At 44.4% G+C, this 21,463-nt stretch overlaps 1 protein-coding gene across 4 annotated transcripts in view; it reads right to left on the bottom strand.

Annotated features, from left to right (window-relative positions):
- The window catches only part of LOC141086132 (bifunctional heparan sulfate N-deacetylase/N-sulfotransferase 4-like), a 975,622-nt gene that overhangs the window by 193,643 nt on the left and 760,516 nt on the right, over positions 1–21,463 (bottom strand). The gene's annotated exons all lie outside the window — the stretch shown is intronic.

The following is a 21,463-nucleotide window of genomic DNA, read 5'->3' as shown; positions in this document are numbered from 1 at the left end:
ATGTCAGCTGCGCCCCTGCTGTGTGTCCATCAATTTCTCCTGCTCCGTTCACATTCACACAACATCAGATATTAAACTTGCTCCAATTTGGCCTCAGCCTACTCCCTGATTGACCCTGGGCTCCAACACTGCCAGTTGCTGCTCAGAAGTGCCATCTGCACAGAGAAAAACACTAGCTCCTGTGTTAGTGGGGTTCAGTAATGTCAGCTGCTCCCCTGCTGTGTGTCCGGCAATATCTCCTGCTCCGTCCACATTCACACAACATCAGATATTAAACTTGCTCCAATTAGGCCTCAGCCTACACCCTGATTGACCCTGGGCTCCAACACTGCCAGTTGCTGCTCAGAAGTGCCGTCTGCACAGAGAAAAACACTAGCTCCTGTGTTAGTGGGGTTCAGTAATGTCAGCTGCTCCCCTGCTGTGTGTCCGGCAATGTCTCCTGCTCTGTCCACTTTCACACTACTACTGATTTTAAACTTGCTCCAATTAGGCCTCTGGCTCCACTCTGTCTCTAGTATTTACCCTGGGCTCTATCACCGCCAGTTGCTGTTCAGAAGTGCCATCTGCACATTCAACATTTGCTCCTGTGTTACTGGGGTTCAGTAGCGTCAGCTGGTACCTGGTAGTGTCTTTGGCACGGGTACTCCCTCCTGCCCAGCCTGGTTCCAGCACGCCAGCTGTTTCCGGGTAGTGTCAACATCACTTTGCCTCCAAAACTTTGTCTTGTCGTGTTGCGGTCGGGTTAGCCGACTCTATGGTGCCTGCAGTTTAGGTGCTTTCTATGTGGGCTGCGGGATCTGGAAATAAAGGCTGGTTCCATAGTGCTAATAGGACAAGCACCCCCTGTAGGACTGTGGGTTTCGGTAACTGCGGCCGGCTCGCGGCCTTTCAACTTTGTTTTCCATGGGTACCTTCTGCTACCCATCTAGGTTCCAGTACAGTCAGCTGGTTCTCGACAGTGCCTTTGGCTTAGGTGCCTCCTTCTCAGTATCCTAGTTCCAGCAATGTCTGCTGGTCCTTGGTAGTGGTTTCTAGCACAGTTACCTCCTGCTTAGTAACCGGGTTCCTGTACCATCAGCTGGTCCTCGGTAGTGCCTATGGCTCTTGTTCCTTCTGCTGCCCCTCCGGGTTCCAGCACCATCAGCTGATCCTTGGTAGTCCCATTGGCTCTTGTAGCTTCTGCTACCCATCCGGGTTCCAGTACCGTCAGCTGGTTCTCGGCAGTGCCTTTGGCTTAGGTGCCTCTTCTCGGTATCCGAGTTCCAGCAATGTCTGCTGGTCCTTGGTAGTGCTTTCTAGCACAGGTACCTCCTGCTTAGTAACCGGGTTCCAGTACCATCAGCTGGTCCTCGGTAGTGCCATTGGCTCTTGCTCCTTCTGCTGCCCCTCCCGGTTCCAGCAAGTCAGCTGGTCCTCGGTCGTTCCATTGGCTCTTGTAGCTTCTGCTACCCATCCGGGTTCCAGCATCGTCAGCTGGTTCTCGGCAGTGTCTTTGGCATGGGTACTCCCTCCTGCCCAGCCTGGTTCCAGCATGCCGGCTGTTTCCGGGTAGTGTCAACGTCACTTTGCCACCAATAAGTTGTCCAGTCATGTTGTGGTCGGGTTAGCCAACTCTATGGTGCCTGCAGTTTAGGTGCTTCCTATGTGGGCTGCGGGATCTGGCAATAAAGTCTGGTTCCGTAGTGCCAAGAGGACAAGCACCCCCTGTAGGACTGTGGGTTTCAGTAACTGCGGCAGGTACGCTGCCTTGCAACTTTGTTTTTCATGGGTACCTTCTGCTACCCATCCGGGTTCCAGTGCCATCAGCTGGTTCTCAGCAGTGCCTTTGACTTAGGTGCCTCCTTCTCAGTATCCGAGTTCCAGCAACATCTGCTGGCCCTTGGTAGTGCTTTCTGGCTCAGGTACCTCCTGCTTAGTAACCGGGTTCCAGTACCATCAGCTGGTCCTCGGTAGTGCCATTAGCTCTTGTTCCTTCTGCTGCCCCTCTGGGTTCCAGCACCGTCAGCTGGTCCTCGGAAGTTCCATTGGCTGTTGTAGCTTCTGCTACCCATCCGGGTTCCAGTACTGTCAGCTGGTTCTCGGCAGTGCCTTTGGCTTAGGTGCCTCCTTTTTGGTATCCGAGTTCCTGCAATGTCTGCTGGTCCTTGGTAGTACTTTCTAGCACAGGTACCACCTGCTTAGTAACTGGGTTCCAGTACCATCAGCTGGTCCTCGATAGTGCCATTGACTCTTGTTCATTCTGCTACCCATCCGGGTTCCAGTACCGTCAGCTGGTTCTCGGCAGTTCCTCAGCCTTCTTGCACCTTCTGTTACATTTCCAAGTTCAAGTTTTTTTAAATGTTTTTTGGTAATCACTCTGGATCTCCCTAACGACAACCCTGAAGACGACGACCCTGAAGACCACCCCGAAGAAGACGACGACCCCGAAAACGATGACCCTGAAGACGACGACCCTGAAGACCACCCCAAAGAAGACCAAAAAGATGACCCTGAAAAAGATGACCAAGAGGACAAAGAGCATGAAGACAACCACCAAGATACAGAACAACATGAGACAGAAGACCAAGAAGCAGAAGAACAAAAAGCAGAAGAACATTAAGCATAAGACTAAAAATCAGAGCATAAAGATATTATCTAAATTATAAGCAGAAGAAGACTAAGCAGTGTATGGGGGTGAGTCCGTTCCTCCTCGTGGTGCCCCTGGAAAATGCCTGCTGCTGCAGGACAAACAAATCCTGTTGTAAATCTTTTGTGACAGGCAGAACGGAAGGTGTAATCTTCAAACTGTTATAGATAACTACAGATATGCCTGTCACAAATAAGAATATGATGAAAAAGAAGAATAGGAAGAAGATAAAGAAGTAGAATATGAAGAAGAATAATAGTTGAATAAGAAGAATATGAAGAATGTAAAAAAAAAAGAATAATTGGAAGAAGGTGAAGAAGAAGATGAATAAGGTGAAGACGAAGTTGATGAAAAAGATGCTGCTGCTGAGGATCATGAAGGAGAAAGTGTGGGAGAAGTAAAAAAAGAAGGTGAAGAGCATGGAAGTAGTGAAACATACATATCTGACAAAATATAAAAAAGGTTAACATAGTCAATATCTTTGTAACTCCGAATGTCTTAAAAAAAAAATTAATTCCTGCTATTCCATTTGATTGGGCTAAACCTCTATGCCTTTAATGTCTCCTCCACCTCCCCCAATACATTCTACATTATTCTTAGTTGTTTTCCTTCATGTAGAATTAACCTACAAGGAAAGAAAGGGTTTATTTTAATTCTGATATTTCTGTCCGATTGACTTGCATTGGTTTCTGGTATCGGAATCGGCAATATCCAATACTTTTTGGGTATCGGTCCGATCCAATCCGATCCGATATTTCCCGATATCGGAAGGTATCGCTCAACACTAATAACACACATGGATGCTATCCATTTGACGTGCATCGGCGCCATGAAAGAATCGTTACAGTAAGCGCTGTTTCCTGGTGCCAGGTGCTGAACATGGCTCTCATCATTTTTCCCTGCTCTGTAGGCGATCAGTGAGAGCAGGGGAGAATGATGAGCGTTAGATTTAAGTAATAAAAGATACAGCAGGCAGCATCTGATGGGACTATTACTCCCATCAGCCTACCCCTGCTGCTGCTAATAACAGTGACAGCAGGAGTGGCTCATGGGAGTATTCATCAGCCACAGCCACCACCTGCGCTATAAATAAATGAAAAAAGTGGCATGGGTTCCACTGTGTTTTCTATAACCAGCCTGGCAAAACTCAAAGCTGGGGGCTGCAATCCTCAGCTGTTGTCTTCAGCAAGGCTGCTGTCACTGTTATTAGCAGCCTGTTATTCTCCCCTGTTTGCACCAACAGAGAAGGGGAGAATGATGAGGCCATGTTGAGCACCCGACGCCGGGGAACAATGCTTACTGTAATGTTTCATCTCTGGCGCCCATCTGTGTTGTACTGATGCGGCACACAGTTGCCACAGGTGTGCCACACGTATTACAAACACGGACACTGGCATCTCCGGTACTGGAAATATCAGGATGTGTGAAAGAGGCCTTGTATGTTTGACAGCTGTCACACACTAAAAGACATTTTGTATTGCAAAAAATAGTTTTTGCATCACCACATTTTGAGTGCTATAATTTTTCCATATTTTGGCCCAAAGAGTCATGTGAGGTCTTGTTTTTTGCGGGATGAGTTGACGTTTTTATTGATACAATTCTGGGCACATGACATTTTTGATCGCTTTCTATTCCAGCTTTTGGGAAACAGTATGAGCAAATATCAGCAATTCATGAATTTCTTTTCTTAGAGGGGTTTATGCCGTTCTCTGTGTGGTAAAATTGATAAGGCAGTTTTATTCTTTGGTCAGTATGATTACAGCTATACCTTATTTATATTTTTTGTAATGTTTTGGTGCTTTTGTACAATAAATACTATTTTATTGAAAAAAATAATTGTTTTTGCTTCACTTTATTCTGAGAACTATAAGTTTTTTATTTTTCCGCTGATGGAACGGTATGGCAACTTGTTTTTTTTTGGACAAGATAAGGTTTTCAGTGGTACCATGTTTATTTATATCGGTCTTTTTGTTCAAGTGTTAATCCACTTTTTGTTCGGCGGTATAATGATAAATGTTATGCCGCGCTCACCAGGAGGCGGGGCTTTGGTCCCGACGTCACTCCCTCCGGTACGGCGGTCCCCCGGGGGCTCCTGTTGGGTGCGCATGTGCAGCTCTTGTCCCGGGGCTCCTCCTCTGTGTCACGTTTGCACTTGTGCGCTCCTGTCAGTACTGTCTCCGGGTTGGTTCCCTCTATGGTAATGGAGGACCTGACCCAGAAGCTGTAGTGGTCATGTGCTTTCTGGCTAGGACCTGACCCGGAACCTGTCATGGTCATGTGCTATATCAGGCTACCTTCCCCTATGGGAGGTGCCTGATTATTGTTGTGCTTCCAGGCTGGGACATCTGTGTTCCTGCCAGGCTGTTTGCTGTACTCAGGTCCTCTGTTCCGCCTTGTGTTCTTGGTGCTCCAGGGCACCCTTTCTGAACTTCTATTCTGCTCTGTCTTTGCTCAGTCGTGCCCTCTGGCATCCACTCGGATCTTGTGCTCTGTCTCTTGCTCCGCTGTGCCTCCGGGCACTCTCTCTGTCCCTATACTCTAATACTCCTCCTGGCACGACTGCTGCTCCATTCTGTACTCTGTCGTGCTCCTTGCACACGTCTAGCTTGGCTTACCTCCGGACGTATTACTCGCCACACGCCATACGTGCTCACGTGTACCTGTCTCGCACTATCCTGTAGTTTGCGCACTTCCGTGTTCACACCTGGTGTTCCTAGTATCCATTACCATCCCTCAGTCATACCCACACGTGTCTCCTGTGAGCCGCACCTCTCGGTACCGGCTACCGTGGTACTTGAACCCCTGGGCCTGCTCCTAACGGTCCCTGTATAGGGGTCGGTCCCACCTGGCAGCTCGCCCGGGGCCCCTCGGTGCCACCGTCCAGAAGGTCCACTCCTGGAGTTTCCGGCTCCAGACCATCCACTCTAACAATAAAGCATTGTTTTTTATCTTGTTTTCTTATGTGTTCACTAAAGGGGTTAACTAGTGGGACAGTTTTATAGGTCGGGTCATGGACGCGGTGATACCAAATATGTGTACTTTTATTGTTTACTTTTTTCATTCAAATATTTATTTAGATATAGAATATATATTGATTTTTTATTATTATTATTATTATTATTATTTTTCTATTATTTTTACACTTGTTTTAAAAAATTTTATTTTTTCCTTTTTACTTTGTCCCACTGTGACAATCATTTTTTGCAGCATCTGCAAGCCATAGAAGCTGACAGCACTGCACTGACAGAGCGACATGCTGATCATGCACTGTGCATGATCAACAAGTTCCATAGCTCTGATGACCCGGATGACGCCGTGGGGTCTCCGATCCAAAGGCAGAGGGGCTGTCAGCCCTCTGTAGGCTTCCGTAATGCTGCAATCTTCTTCAATCGCAGTATTTTGGGGGTTAAAGTGCCGGGAGTGGTCTGTGACTGCTCCTGGCACCTAGTGCCGGGTTTCATCTGTCAAAATCAGCTGACATCCGGCGGCGATTGTCCGCACACCCCCAGTGAGCACGGCCAATCGCGATTATGTAGTATTCCGTCCATGGTGAAATTGGGCCAGGTCACATGGACGGAATATTACGTCTGATGTCAGAAAGGGCTTAAAAGAGGTTGAACAGTATAACTTGAAACCCCAGTATCTTTTGAAATTTTTGCCTGGGACAGACCTTTATAATGCAGTTTAAGGCTAGTTTTACATTTGCGCCTTTCTGCGCAATGTTTCGTGCGCACTTGAAATGCAATGAAAAAACGCTTGTAAATGCAGCGATTTTTTTGACGCATCAACTTGCGCATGACGACAAAAAAATGCAGCATTTGTATGCGATTCCATGTGTTTTTGCATGCGTTTGCGGTTTTTATGCGCATGCGTTGTCTAGGTGTCACATTTCACAGGAGAAAAATCCTTGAAAAATTCTTGAAACAGACGGAACCAATGGGACACCAGTGGGCAAATGTCCTGGTAATTCTTTATATAGACCCTGTTTACCATCTGATTTCTTCAGATTTGCTTGCTTTTTCCTTTGTGAACATGGATCTGCGTCGGAAGATTTTTCACTTTAATTTGGATTTGGACATCGCGCTGGCTCAGGCTTTTGCATTTGCTTGCCAGCAACAAAGGGAGAGAGAGAGACAGGCAAAATTTACTGACTATACCCGGATGTCCCAAGAAAGCTTCATGGATGGCTACTGAAGAGACCCTATCTTCTCTTCACTTCCAGTACCGGAGTGGAATATCCACCTTGTTGGGAATAGTTGCTGACACCTGCTGTGCTTTGTGTGACGTTCTCTGTCCAGAATTTATGCCCCTGCCCACCGCTGAAAAATGGATGGAAATCTCTGAAAGATTCTGGACAGTTTGCAATTTCCCCAACTGTTTGGGAGCGGTGGATGGGAAACACATCCGGATAATAAAGCCCAAAAGAACTGGATAGGAGTGCTTTAACTATTAAAAGTACTTTTCTACAGTAGTCATGGCCATTGCGGATGCAAACTGTCTGTTTGTTGTGGTGGACATTGGGGCATTTAGCCGGGGGAATGACTCACAGGCTTTTAAGAACTCTGACATGGGCCGTAGGTTGTATGGCAACCATTTAAATTTCCCCATGCCACGGCCTCTTCCCCACACCTAAGGTCCGCCACAGCTATTTGTAATGGTTGGGGATGAGACATTCCAAATGTGCCAAAACCTGCTGAAACCCTACTCCAGTCTGGACTTGGACCACACCAAAAAAATCTTTAATTACAGACTGACCAGGGCCCAAAGAACTGTAGAGTGTGCTTTTGGTATTCTTGTCTCCAGATGGTGCATTCTCGGCACAGCCATTAATCTAAAGCTGGAACAGTGGATGAGGTGGTGAAGGCGTGTGTGGTTCTTCATAATTTTGTTATGGCTAAAGAGCACCCTAACTTTGAACTCGAAGAACCAGCTGCAAACCCATTGCCTGAATTCACTCAGCACACACTCAGGTCATCAGTTGAAGTTGGCCAAATGAGGGACCAATTTGCTGCCCACCACTGACTGCTGCACATACTGACTCTGTTGCACAGCCTGCAAGAAAGCATTGCTGCAGGCCTGCATCACAGTAAGCTGGAGATCTGGACTAAGGTGTTCCGCCATGGCTTGTTCAATTTTGCTGAAAAAATGGTGCGCTGGTCTGTTGAGGTCGGCTGCCAGATGGTCAAGGCGACTGTCGACAGACTGGAAGCGGTGGTCCATGTGGTTAAAACCGCTTTCTACTAGGTTAAAATCGCTTTCCACTCTGTCTGCCAGCACCTTGAGGCCATTCTGAAAGGCCGAGCTCAAGTAAAGGAACTCGGGCATGACATTCCTGTCCGAGGCCCTCTGCTGCTGGCGGGAAGTGCCTGCAAAACCAGTGGCAGAGACCTGGGACAGGGGAAGACCTGACATACCAGCTTCCTGGTCTCCAGCTGTTTGTGTTGCTAACCTGCAAGATGCTTCCTGGCTGTTGGAAGGCTGGGATGGGTCCGAGGTCGTTCGATGAAGGACCGCTTCAGGGACAGGTTGCAGGGTGCTGCTCCAGGTGCATTGAAAAGAAAAACATTAGTATCATGCATTTACAAGAACCAACTGCTGTGGAATAGAAAAGCACAGAGTAAAAAACAATTCAATACAACAAAATACTTACGCTTTGGTGGCAAGGACGAGTCTTAGGAACGCCAACACCAGATGGTATCTGTATTGTGTTCTGGTCCTTGCCGCAGCACCACTGCGACCCTGGCCCTCCTGACGAACATCCCTGTTGAAGCGGTCCTTCATCGAGCGCCAACGGGTTCTGACTTTGTTCACTATGGAAAAAAGAAATAAAAAAATTAGACAATGCACTGATGGGCAAATCTCTAGCATCACACACACACCTGTGTGCTCATGGCCAAGAGTCACTGCGGCATGGCATCACAGCAATACAATAGACAATGCACTGTTTGTGAGGCATCGAGTTTCTGCCTCTCCACAGGAGGAATCTCGAGCCTTGCATTCTGCAGTCTCTCATTCCTCTCCAGCCGCAGAGGAGCCTGCTCAGCAAAGACGTCGTTCCTGGCGTCATGCTCAGTCTACTGCTGTAGGCTTGGTTACTGCTGCCAATCAGGGTTCAGCTATAGTAATCTGCAATAGCCAGCAGCGAGAAGCTCCTGGGACAAAGTCCTTCTTTTGGCCCACTGAGCATGCCCTTGGGAAGTCCACTCATTGGAGGTCACATGCTCAGGTCCTATTGCTGCTCCCATTGGACCACTAGGAAGGTCCTTGAAGGATGCTGCTATAAAAGAGTCGCATGGCTGCACGGCCGTGCGTTAGTATAGACTCTTGTTGGTATTTGTGTGAGTGATGATGGATGTATGAAACAGGTGACTGACTCATTAAGACTCCCCTCCCTTGGATACGTATGTGTTAGGGAACTGTAGTAGAGTAAGGGTTTATAAGTGGCATTGGCTTTGTGCCACAGTGCTTCCACTCACAGCACTCCACTTAGCGCCATATTGTGCCATCCAGAACGAGGCACAACTGTACTCCATTGACAGCAGCGTCCATGAGTAGCGGCGCCATGTGCAAAATAGTGCGCTTTCCTACCCTAAGCTAAGGGTGGTTAGTGGTGTCCGCCTGGTCTGCGCTGTAAGCACATCAAAGTGCTCTATCATTAGTGTGGTCGTTCAGGCACCACTGTTGCAGTGCTGAATGCTAGGGGGTCTAGAAGGATTCTAACCCTGTGCCATTGGGGTATGCTCCTGTGGCCAAACCCTAGCATTTTTCCTGCTGTATTGTGGCCCTGTGAAGTAACAGGGATCGCCTTCTAGTTCACCAGGTGAAGTTAACCTGTGTGTATTTGCTATACCGCCAGTCAGTGTCTGCCACTACCGAGCAGCAGTTTAACATCTCTGCACGGTGGACCCCAGGCTGCGAACGCACCTCATTATCATCTTTATTATTTGGTGCATTCCGCCAGCCTAACACTGTTGGCCATGATAACACAAATGTGTATCATGCTAGAATATATCTAGCATGACACACACCTGTGTGATCATGGCCAAGGTGACTGCAGCATCACAAAACAATACAATAGGCAATGCACTCACTGTTGGCCATGATAACACAAATGTGTATCATGCTAGAATATATCTAGCATGACACACACCTGTGTGATCACGGCCAAGGTGACTGCTGCATCACAAAACAATACAATAGACAACACTCACTGTTGGCCATGATAACACAAATGTGTATCATGCTAGAATACATCTAATATGACATACACCTGAATGATCACGGCAAAGGTGACTGCCGCATCACACAACAATACAATTCATAATGCACTCACTGTTGGCCATGATAACACAAATGTGTATCATGCTAGAATATATCTAGCATGACACACACCTGTCTGATCACAGCAAAGGTGACTGCGGCATCACACAACAATACAATAGACAATGCACTCACTGTTGACCATGATAACACAATTGTGTATCATGCTAGAATATATCTAGCATGACACACACCTGTCTGATCACAGCAAAGGTGACTGCGGCATCACACTACAATACAATAGACAATGCACTCACTGTTGACCATGATAACACAATTGTGTATCATGCTAGAATATATCTAGCATGACACACACCTGTGTGATTATGGACAAGAGTCCCTACCGCATCACAGAGCATTGAAATACTTATGAAAATCCTTGCAGACCCGGGGAGAGGAGTTGTCCCAGCCATCCATCAGCGCTGCGGCCAACTCATTCCAGAGCTGCTGGGTCATCACCGTGTCCGCGTGCTGTGGATCATGGCTGTCCCACAATGGGACTCGCTCCTGGACCAAGTTGATCAGGGCGTCATTGTCCAGGGCGATTTCTTCATCCCATTGTGGAGCCTAGAAAAAAAAGAAAAACATTAGAATCTTGGAAAGATTTGGAAATGAAAAAGATAGAAAAAGATACAGAAAAGAAGAAAGATTGAAGATAAAAACAGGACAGAAAAAAGGCAGTGGGAAAAAAAGTAAAAAAGGGACATTCACAGTCAGTCTATACTTACAGGCCGTCTCACCGCCGGCACTTGGACTTGCTGCTCCTGCTGCTCGTCCTCACTTGCCATGGCCGATGAGGTCTGAAAAAGAACAAAAATTAATTTGCCACATGTGTACATGCAGCTGCGAATACTTACCCAAAATGTAGGGCAGGAAGATACTCACTTGATGCTCTGCTTGGTCCAGTTCACCAGGGCCGGTGTGTACTCCTCTCCAGAAGACATGCTGCAATAAAAAAATACATTAGTACATGATAAATTTAAAAAAGGACAGGCAGACAGTAGGTTAGAATACTCACATTCTTGAAGTTGCTGCTTCTCTAAAGATTTCTGTATGCTCTTGTCTTCCAGACTGTCTGTCTACCAGTGGTCTGCCAGTGCGAACACCTTCTTTTATCTACACTACCCCCAAACAATGTTTCTTTGTGTAAGGGGTGGTTTAAATGTTTATCTAGACATTGCTTACTCAAAAATCGCATGCGCTCAAAAGCGCAGGCAGGTACATGTCCATGCGCACACCTGCGACCCCACAGACTGTAATTTGTTTTTTGGTGCATTCCATGTGTACGCGAGCACATGCGTTTTTTTGACGAGGTTGGGCGGAACCAAAAATGCAACATGCAGCGTCTAGCGCGTCTAGGCGCACACCTGCAAAAAGTGCATGCGCACAAAATCGCACATGAATGCATGCAAGCGCTAGACCATGCGCCCGACATGTTAAACATAGGGGCACATGGCGCATGTGCCCAATAGCGCACGATGCGCTGCATGCAAGAAACGCTAATGTGAAACCAGCCTAACTTCCTTCTGTTTTGTTGTTGTGCTCAATCTGTCCATAGTGTATGGCCTGTGATATGAAACGGTCTTCCAAAATCTCACCTTTGTAGCAGAGTTTGACTGTTTCTCACTTAGTATTAAGCCTCCTATTCAGTTAATAACTATTTGAACCTACATATCAAAATGATGATCATTCTAACATTTGTTATAATTGGCTGTGTTTACAACTGACTATAATACTACAAAATCTAAGACTTTTTCCAAGTGTACCCCCAAAAATTGATGCACTGTTTAAGGCAAAGATTGGTCATGCCAAATATTGATTTAATTTTGATTTTTCTACAGCTTATTCACTTTGCATTTTGTTAATTTGGATGTAAAAAGTGTGTCTTATAGTCTAAAAAATGCGGTATTTGCTAGTGTTATTATAATTACACCTACTACATATTGGGATAGGATCTTGGAGATGGGAATACCTCTTTAAACTCTCACCGAATGTATATATATTGCCTTTATTTTAATAGCATTTTATGAATTACAACAAACTTGCGACATTGATTGCATGGTATAAAGTAATACTTTTAATACATGTTTTCAAAAACTCATGATACCCATGGGCGTGATCAGCTTGAGTATTATCAACATTTATGGGGCTAAGACAGGCATTTTCAAATAATATTACTGTTCTTTCCTATACATAAACTCGAGATTTCAGAGTTCAATATACAGCTTACATGAAAAAAATATAATTGAATGAAACTGGCCCATTATCCCGAACCTCAGGGATCGTTCTGTTTCTCGGACTGCATTAATAATAAATATAACATTGAAGCTACGGTATTTCATTTATCTGATTACAGGCATGCTTGGTAATTGCCGTAATGCACAGTTAAATAAAATCAATGGATTTGGATTAGAATTCCTTAATCAATCACAGCCTCTTATCTGTCTTGTAGAAGCCTGTCAAGGTTTGTAGTGTAATAAAAAGCTCTGCAGAGAAATATACGTATAGGAAAGAAGCGAGCAGAAGTTAGAGACAGTAAATAAAGCTAAGGCAATGTAATATTATATTACATAATATGGCAAAGTTACATTCTTCATCTTTGCAGTTAAATGGGGTTTTTCAAATTAAATTCCTTTTTATTAGAAGGATTTTGCGTAGGGATGGGCGAATCTACTCGTTAGGACTCGTTACTCTGCGAGTAGTAGGGGACTCGCAGGAGTCGGTACTCTGCGAGTTTCCAAGCGATTACTCGCACAGTAACGAGTCCAATGCAAATCAATGGCAATCCTAGTTTTTTCAGAGTTTAATACAAGCAATCCTAGTTTCTTAGCGATTTTGTGTCCCGCTGTCAGCAGCGAGTCTTAGCGAGTCTAGGACTCCTATATACTGTATTCGGGACTCGCAGAATACAGAATATGCTAATTTTCAGAGACAGCCTAGTTTGTTAGGTGAGAAAACTGTGAAGAGCACTACTATGATTGGCTGCTGTCCATCGTGATGCCTATGTCATGTATCACAGGCAAGGCTGTATATAAACCCTGCCCCCGCCATTTTGGGCACATTCCTGTGACGATCTGAGCTAGTGCAGGGCGAGTTGGAGACATAGAGCAGACCTAGGGACTGTTAGTCAGTGTAGGACCTCAAGATTCCTCACATATAACACAAAAGTTCTTTTCAGAACTACCAGGACGGAGGAGTACTGTAGAGGACTGTAGGCAGGGAGAAAGGCAGGAGCAGCCTTACAGTGCATACAGCACCATCCTCAGAGCTTAGCTTACTCACTCAGCTTCCATCAGAGCTGAAATCAGAAGCATAGCTGAGCAAATTTTCTTTTTTTTTCCACCAGATATTATTGGGGTCATATTTACCCCTGCAGCGTTATTATTTCTGTGGCAGACCAGTGCGTTGCTGCTATCTATCCCACCAGCTAATAGCACGCACGCTGCCTGCTTGTGTGCACTAAACAATTTTTTCAGGGAGAGTGCGTTGCTTCTCTGCTAAGTTACAGCACGCACTTCACCCCAGAGCGGTGACGCAGACAGCACCACAGTCCACCTAGGTGACTGCCTTTGCGCACTAAACAATTTTTTCAGGGAGAGTGCAGGGCTTCTCTGCTACCAGCTAATAGCACGCACGTTACCTTCCTGCTGTGCCAATACGCATCACTAGCCTTGATTGTCCTCCTATTACAGTCCCCTGTAGTTATCCCCTTTGCACTGTGCATCCCCTGAGACTACAGCACGGGTCACATCACATCCCCCAGTGAAGCAGACCCCGGCCCGGTGCTGGGTACCACGGTTTCAGTGCGTCACAGACGCCAATGGTGACACAAGAAATCTCACTCTCTCCTAATCCAAAAAAGGGTACGGTAAAAGAAAATAGAAGAAATGACATCACATAACTCTTACCCATGTTTGCCTGCCCATCTTCTCCAGCGTGATCAAATGACGGGAACATACTTCTGGCGATGGACCTCCGAGCCATATTTCGCTGTCTTTCATCACCATAGCCAGGGTGGGTGGGCTGCCACAGCTGGGGCCACTTTTCAACCAGGCCGATCAGCCTCTCTGTATCACGTCTGCTACACATCTTTGGTGGGCCTGTGTGTGCAGATCTGATCGCCCTGTGTGTGCAGATCAGATCGCCCTGTGTGTGCAGATCAGATCTGCCTGTGTGTGTAGAATATCAGATCAGCCTGTGCAGTAAATCGGTTAGCACAGGCGACTTCTTGTTTAGCTTCTAGCGTGATGTAGAAACGATTTTCTGTGCTTTAGGGATGAATTCTAAATCGCTAAGCTAGGGGCCACTTGCGAGAGTAAAGAGTAAAAAAAATGGCAGCACAGGAATCGCTGCAATTCTCGCATCCCCATTCATTAACATTGGACTCGCTAGACTTGCAACGAATAACGAGTTTCCGAGTCGGACTCGTTAGAGTCTAGCGATTCCGAGTATTTCAGGATTCGCCCATCCCTAATTTTGCAGGAAAAATTAACTAATCACAAAAATTCTTTCTTTTGTAACTACTATGTAGGGGAGCATGGCGGTATGTGGCGGAGGTCCCAGTGAGACTTTTTTTTAATTTAAACACAAAGAAGTGGTTTTTTCAATCAAAAATGTGGCAGAATTCTGGCTTAATTTACAGCAAAAGACTGCTTTTAACAACTTGTGCTGTATTTATTATGTGTTTTAGACACTTTCTGTTTTACCCAACAATAAGGTGGTTGCCTCCCAGTGTAGTGTAGTTTGTAGGAAACACAGTAATGTGTGATGCAGTACGGTCCAATTTTGGCTCAAATTTCTGACACGCAGTATGCTAACACTGTACAATCGAAAAATATCTGAGATTTATTCAAGAGCATGGGCCACAATGACAAAACAGGAAATTGTAAAACTGTCAATTCCAAGTTTACACTATTTGAAGAATATTTATCAATTCAATTATTAAAGTGTATTACGGAGCTACAAAGATTTTTTTTTTTTCTTGCTTTAACTAAATAGGTTTGGATCCAAAGGAGAAACATAAAAATTATTAATTTCTACTTTTGCTTTTATTACGATGCACTCCAAGCAGAATTTCATTGATAAATTTTGAGAATTTTTTTTATAAGGCTATGTGTCTACAATCTAAATCCAGCAGAGCATTGGACGCAGCGTATGTTCGCTGCATTCAAAACGCTGCCTTCTATTGAATGCAGGTAAATCCGCATGTGTTCACTGATCCATGCTGGTTTAACACATTCATTACATTCTACTGATTAAATTCTGCGGTCTTGAAACATGCACCGCATGACAGTGTCTGTGGGTGATCCGCAGACGCACATACGCACATAGAGGGTATGGGATTTCTGGAAATCCCATCCACTATGCTGGAACATCAGGCTGCTGTGAATATATTGCTGCATAAATACCAGAAGCAATTCCTGAACATGGGCACATACCCTAATAGGCAACAGTACAAGGCAAGTTTAAGAAATATATGCCAAAGTTTTTAGAGGAGCTGTTGCCAACTCATTTTCTATAGGAGCCACGTGAGAGGACCGTTACTGAGTGGTGCATGCGGGAATGAGCCACATAATAAAGAACCACCAGAACTCACACTCAGTTTGATGTCCCCACAGCCCTACCACACACAGTAGAATGTCCCCACAGTCTTGCAACAAAGTATGATGTCCCCACAGCTCTCCCACCCACAATATAATGCCGCTACAACCCTCCTACACACAATTTAATGTCATCACAGCCTTTCAATGCCTTTAGCTTCACAATCCCCTAACATGATATGATGGCCTCCACACAGTATAATGTCCCCACAGCTCCCAAATATAGTATGATTGCCCCAATACACTGTATGATGGCACCAACAGACATTATGAGGATCCTCACAGACACCCATTCACAGCCTACCACACATAATAATGACCCCAAGAGATCCCCACAGATAGTATAATGGTCCTCACAGCCCTCATCAAATGTCCTGACAGAGCTCCACACATGGTATGATGGTCCTCACAGCCCCTCACATATGGTCTGATTGTTGTCACAGGCCCCTTATAGACAGTATGATACCCAAAGCCTCATTCGCAGGATGATGGTCACCACAGCCCCTCCATATACATAATGTTATGATGGTATGCTCCTCCACAGCCCCCTTACAATATGATGGGCCTCACAACTCCTCTATATACAGTATAATGGACCTCACAGACCCCTATAGATTGACGAGCAAAAGGGTAACAATGTTTTCAACTTTTGACTTTCATGCTCCATATCTCACCATCAAATACTGCTTTGAACATGAGACTATCATCATTTTATAGACAATCATATTGGCTATCTAGTACTTAAAGTCGACTTGCAATTGTTTTGCATATAATTAAGTATACAGATTCTTGTCATGTCAATGTATTGTTACTGTTTTGCTCCTGGTGGTGGAAAAATCTTTTTCTTACTGTAAACTACAAATTAAAACCTGTTGTCACATTCCCTGATAGCTCAGTGTGTTATTAAATTGATTCCCAAGTGAAAAGGTAACTTGTTTGAATCAAGGAGCAGCCATGAAGAATATTTTCCAAGAAAAGAGAAACATCTCTTGGCCAAGAAAATTGCAAAACTGCATCATGCAAGCGCCATGACTGTTGAAAGAATATTAACTGAAGTTCGACCATCCATTCAAAAGCCGAGACGTGGACGTTCAAGCAAAATATCAGAGTCAACAAGTCTGATCATCACAAGGTCTATCAGTTGTGGTGCAACAAATATGGCAGTGGAGGTGTCTCGTATGCTTCTTAGTAGTGAGAGGTCAGAGGTCCATGCAAGCACCGAGTGATGCATGTTGCACAAGTCTGGAATTGTAGCCTGAAAAAAGATGAAGAATCCTCAACTTCAATATCATCATAAGAAGCATTTGCTCAACTTTGCAAAGAAGTATGAAAAGTGGACAAAGGTAGATTGGTAATGGGTAACTTAGAGGGATGAGTCAAATATCAATTGACTAACCTCTGATGGGTGCAAATGGGTCAGGAAGAAACAAGGGAAAAAGGGGCTAAGGGATGGAGAATTAGAAACAACTGTCAAGTTCGATGGAGGAAGTCTAATGATATGGAGTTGTTTCACAGCCTAAGGTGTTGGATACTTGACCAGGACCAATGGTGGTCTTAATCCTGAGCTATTTGTGCATATCCCACAAGACAAGTTACTTTGTACACTTGAGTACTATGGGTATGAAAAGGACAATGATCCGAACCATACACCAAGATTGGCGATGAAATGATTCAATGACAATGAAGTAAAGGTGTTGGATTGGTCCCCACAGTCCCCAGAGCTCAACCCAATCAAACACTAGTGGGCAGGGTTGAATAACAAGCTGTATACATACCCAAATGAGTCAACCAGTATGCACCAACTTTAGGAACGCTTACAAGAGACCAGCGATAAGATTCAGATTGAGACATGCTTGAATCTGTTTGTGCAGTGAAGAGAAAACAGCTGCTCTCTGGGAAATTTTGATTTTCAATGCAAAAAATTTTATTGAAGACACCACAGGGGAATAGTGCGTTGAGGTACTATTCCCCTGTGGTGTCTTCAATAACATTTTTTGCATTGAAAATCAAAATTTCCCAGAGTGCAGCTGTTTTCTCTTCACTAGATGACCGTCTGGATTAAGTTCCAGGTTCAGCTTGCACCTACCTCATATCCACAGAGTGCACGCCTTGTCTGTATCACTGAATCTGTTTATGAGCATGCCCAGAACGATTCAGACAGTGTTGAAAGCCAAAGGAGGATTTCCAAAATAATAACAAAATGATAAAAATTAAAATTTAGATTTTTAGGAGCAAAACAGTAACAATGCAGTGACATGACAATAATCTGCATAACTAATCATATGCAAAACAATTGCAAGTCAAATTTATTTATGAGATTGTCTATAAAATGATGGCAGTCTAATGTTCAAAGCATTAGTAGATGGTGAGATATGGAGCCTGAAAATCAAAAGTTCAAAACATTGTTACCTTTTGGTCATCAGTGTATACAGTATGATGGTCCTCATAGCACCACTTTATAAAGTACGGTCCCCTGCACTGTCCACTATATACAGTATAAGCGCACACACACAGTCCCCTTTATATAATGCGTAAGTCCACAGACAGTTCCCACCTATATACAGTAAAAGTCCATACACAACTCCCTCCATATACTGTGGGAGCCTACATACAGCCCACCTGCAAACAGTGTGAGCTTCAAACACACACAACCCCTACATACAGTAATAGCCCACACACAGCTCCCCTATAAAAAGTATAAGCCCCCACACACAGCCTTTCCGATATACAGTGTGAGCTTTCACACACACACACAGCTCACCTATATACAGTGTGAGCCCTCAAGCACAGCCCCTCTATATGCAATATGAACCTATACACAGACCCCCTTATATGCAGCATGAGTCCACGTATATCCGCCTGTATACAGTAAGAGTCCACACTCATGTCAAAAAAAATATTTGCCTCGTCCCTGTTCTCCTGGAGCTCTGCTCCGGTCTTTGTTGTGTGCATTGATCCAGACATGATGTAGTAACATCATCATGTCTACTGTCATCTCACTCACACATGCTAAATTGAATGGTATAAGGAGAAAGAAGAGACTTCCTCCTCCACCACTGTATTCACCACTATCTGCATCTTGAGGATGCAGATAGCAGTGAAATCAGGATGTGAGTGGGGGAAGACGGCTGCAAGGTGTGGCCTGTGGGACACAAATTTTAGATATTCGGTTATCTCATTCCATGGCCTGGGCAGCAACAGTCAGAAGGCCAGTTGTGGCCTGTGAGCCACACTTTGCAAAGGTCTATTTTAGAGTATGCTGAAAGTTTTCTAAATATGAAAGTTGTGTTATTTTCAGATTTCTTGATATTTTGCTTCAAAATTCCACTGTGAATTCAACTGTGGGTTTTAAGACCATATACTCACTCAATAGCAGCTCAAGACTGCGGATGCAAAAATCACCTTTGTGAATTGAGTTGTAATTAGTATGTGAAACCACCACTCCTATAGATAGTAAATTGAGCAGTGGTTACCAGTGATGGGCGAGTATACTCGTTACTCGAGATTTCCCGAGCATGCTCAGGTGATCTCCGGGTATTTGAATGTGCTCGGAGATTTCGTTTCTGTCGCAGTAGCTACATGATTTGCGGCTGCTAGCCAGCCTGAATACATGTGGAGATTGCCTGTTTGTTAAGAAATCCCCACATGTATTCAGGCTGTCTAGCAGCCGCAAATCATGTAGCTACTGCGACAGAAACGAAATCTCCGAGCACATCCAAATACTCAGAGATAACCCGAGCATGCACGGCAAATCTCGAGTATACTCACTCGTCATTAGTGGTTACATTTGCTCACAAACACTACATATGGACAGGGAACTTTATTACCCCTGTTCTCAATTTTGGGGAGCAGGATTTACAGACCTACAGTAACATACATTTATCACATATTTTGTATTATATGTTATTTATGGGACAACCACTTTGAAGGCTTTTCCCTGTACAGCTAGTTATTGCATCGTGACCTAACAGCATGCATGATATCTGTTAATCATGCGCATACCCTGCCTTCTATGTGTAGATATGAGGTCATAGAGCTCACCTTTCAGTTTAGTTGTGAGCTGCTCAGGCCAAACCCTTTAACATTCATAGTACAATTATCAAGTTTTACTTATGAGAGGTGAACAGCACCTTTTACATAAACTTACTAGCAGTCTTAACAAAGTCAATGAAAAATGTGCTACAAATATAAATAACAAATTTGCAGAACTGTGGATCAGAGGGCAATACTGGGATCTTGGGTTGATCAAGGAGAGCTTATGCTTTGAGTTTGTATGTTTTCTCCAATTTTTCATGGATTCTTTCAAGTACTCTCCTCCTTAGGAATATAATTAGGCAAATTGTATTTCCATGAAATCTTGTGTGTGATTGCGATAGAAAACTCTAGATTTTGAGCTATACTCAGCGATTTACTGTATTTGAGGGATGGGACTGTGGAGAGGGATTGCAATATAAGGTGGGAATCAGGGGGCTCTCCTCAGTTCAGTTGGAAGCATTAGATAAAATAGCAGGTAATTTCCCGAACAGGAAAGAAGTGGTGCCTCGATCTGGTTCCATGGCCTGCAATTTACAACTGAATGCGAGTCCAAGATGCACATTCAGTTGCAATATATCCTGCACTGCAATAGAGAACAGTCGCCAGCCAATCAGAAACTGGCATGTGACTTTGGCGTGAAAGTTGACAGCGTATTATGTCACTGTAATGTGCCGGCATGTCCATGCAGTATATGAAGAAATGAGAGGACCCTGCTGGACCACAGCTCGGTAAGAAGAAACATTGTTTTTGAGAAGCCGCAATATGGGGGACAGGGAGATATGATGGATGTGGGACGAGAAGAATACTGATGTGATTGATGTGGGTCCAGGGGGATGGAGACATAATGGATGTGGGGCCAGGAACATGGAGACAAGATGGATGTGGGGCCAGGAGGATGGAGAAATATGGGAGACATATAGAGCCCAGAATGGAGGACACTGGGGCCCAGGATGGGGGAAATGAGTACATAAATGGGCCAGGATGGGGGACATTATTACAGGAAGGGGCCCAGGATGGGGTACTTTATTACAGAACAGTTTCAGGATGGAGGACCCATGATCTTGGACACAAACCAAGCTTTTTTGACACTGAGCACTGCATTGTGACCCAAAATTCTTATGTAATCATCAGATTTCATTATGCCTTGCACACAGACAAAGCAACCAGGGCTAGAGGCAGCAAACCATCTTTGAACCTCCATATTTGACTGTAGGTATGGTGTTCTTTTCTTTGTAGGTCTCATTACTTTTTTTGTAAATGTTCTGTGCCATAGTATTTAATGCAAATGTTGACTGATAGTTCATGCTGACACTGATGCACCCAGAGGCTGCAGGACAGCTTGAATTTCTTTGAAACTTGATTGGGGCTGCTTTTCCCCCATCCAGTCTATCGTACGTTGCAACTTTGCAACCTTTCATCAATTTTTTTCTGTCATCCACGTCCAGGGAGATTAGATACAGTGCCATGCATTGTAAACTTTTTGATTATGCTGCACACTATGGACAAAGGGACATCACAATCTCTGGAGATGGTCTTGTAACCTTGAGCTTATTGATATTTTTCAACAATTTTGATATTCAAGTCCTCATACAGGCACACACATTCATACAATGCCAAGATTAAGTACACTTCTCTTTTTATATGGTTTCAAGGGTGATTTTCATATTGCCCACATCTGTTACTTGCCACAGGTGAGTTTGAATGAACATAAAATGCTTGAAACAAAATCATTTACCCTCAATTTTGGAAAGGTGTCAACTTTAATCTAACCATTTTTGGGATTTTGTGCAAAATTATGTTTAATTTGCCTTCTTTTTTTTTGCTTCTTTTGTGGAATTCCCATACACACAAAGGAAATAAACATGTGTATAGCAAAACGTGT

Source organism: Dendrobates tinctorius, unplaced genomic scaffold, assembly GCF_039654945.1.
Source record: "Dendrobates tinctorius isolate UK_male_01 unplaced genomic scaffold, ASM3965494v1 ptg000030l, whole genome shotgun sequence".
In the NCBI taxonomy this organism is placed as follows: Eukaryota; Metazoa; Chordata; class Amphibia; order Anura; family Dendrobatidae; genus Dendrobates; species Dendrobates tinctorius.
This window is presented reverse-complemented; position numbering and strand designations above follow the sequence as displayed.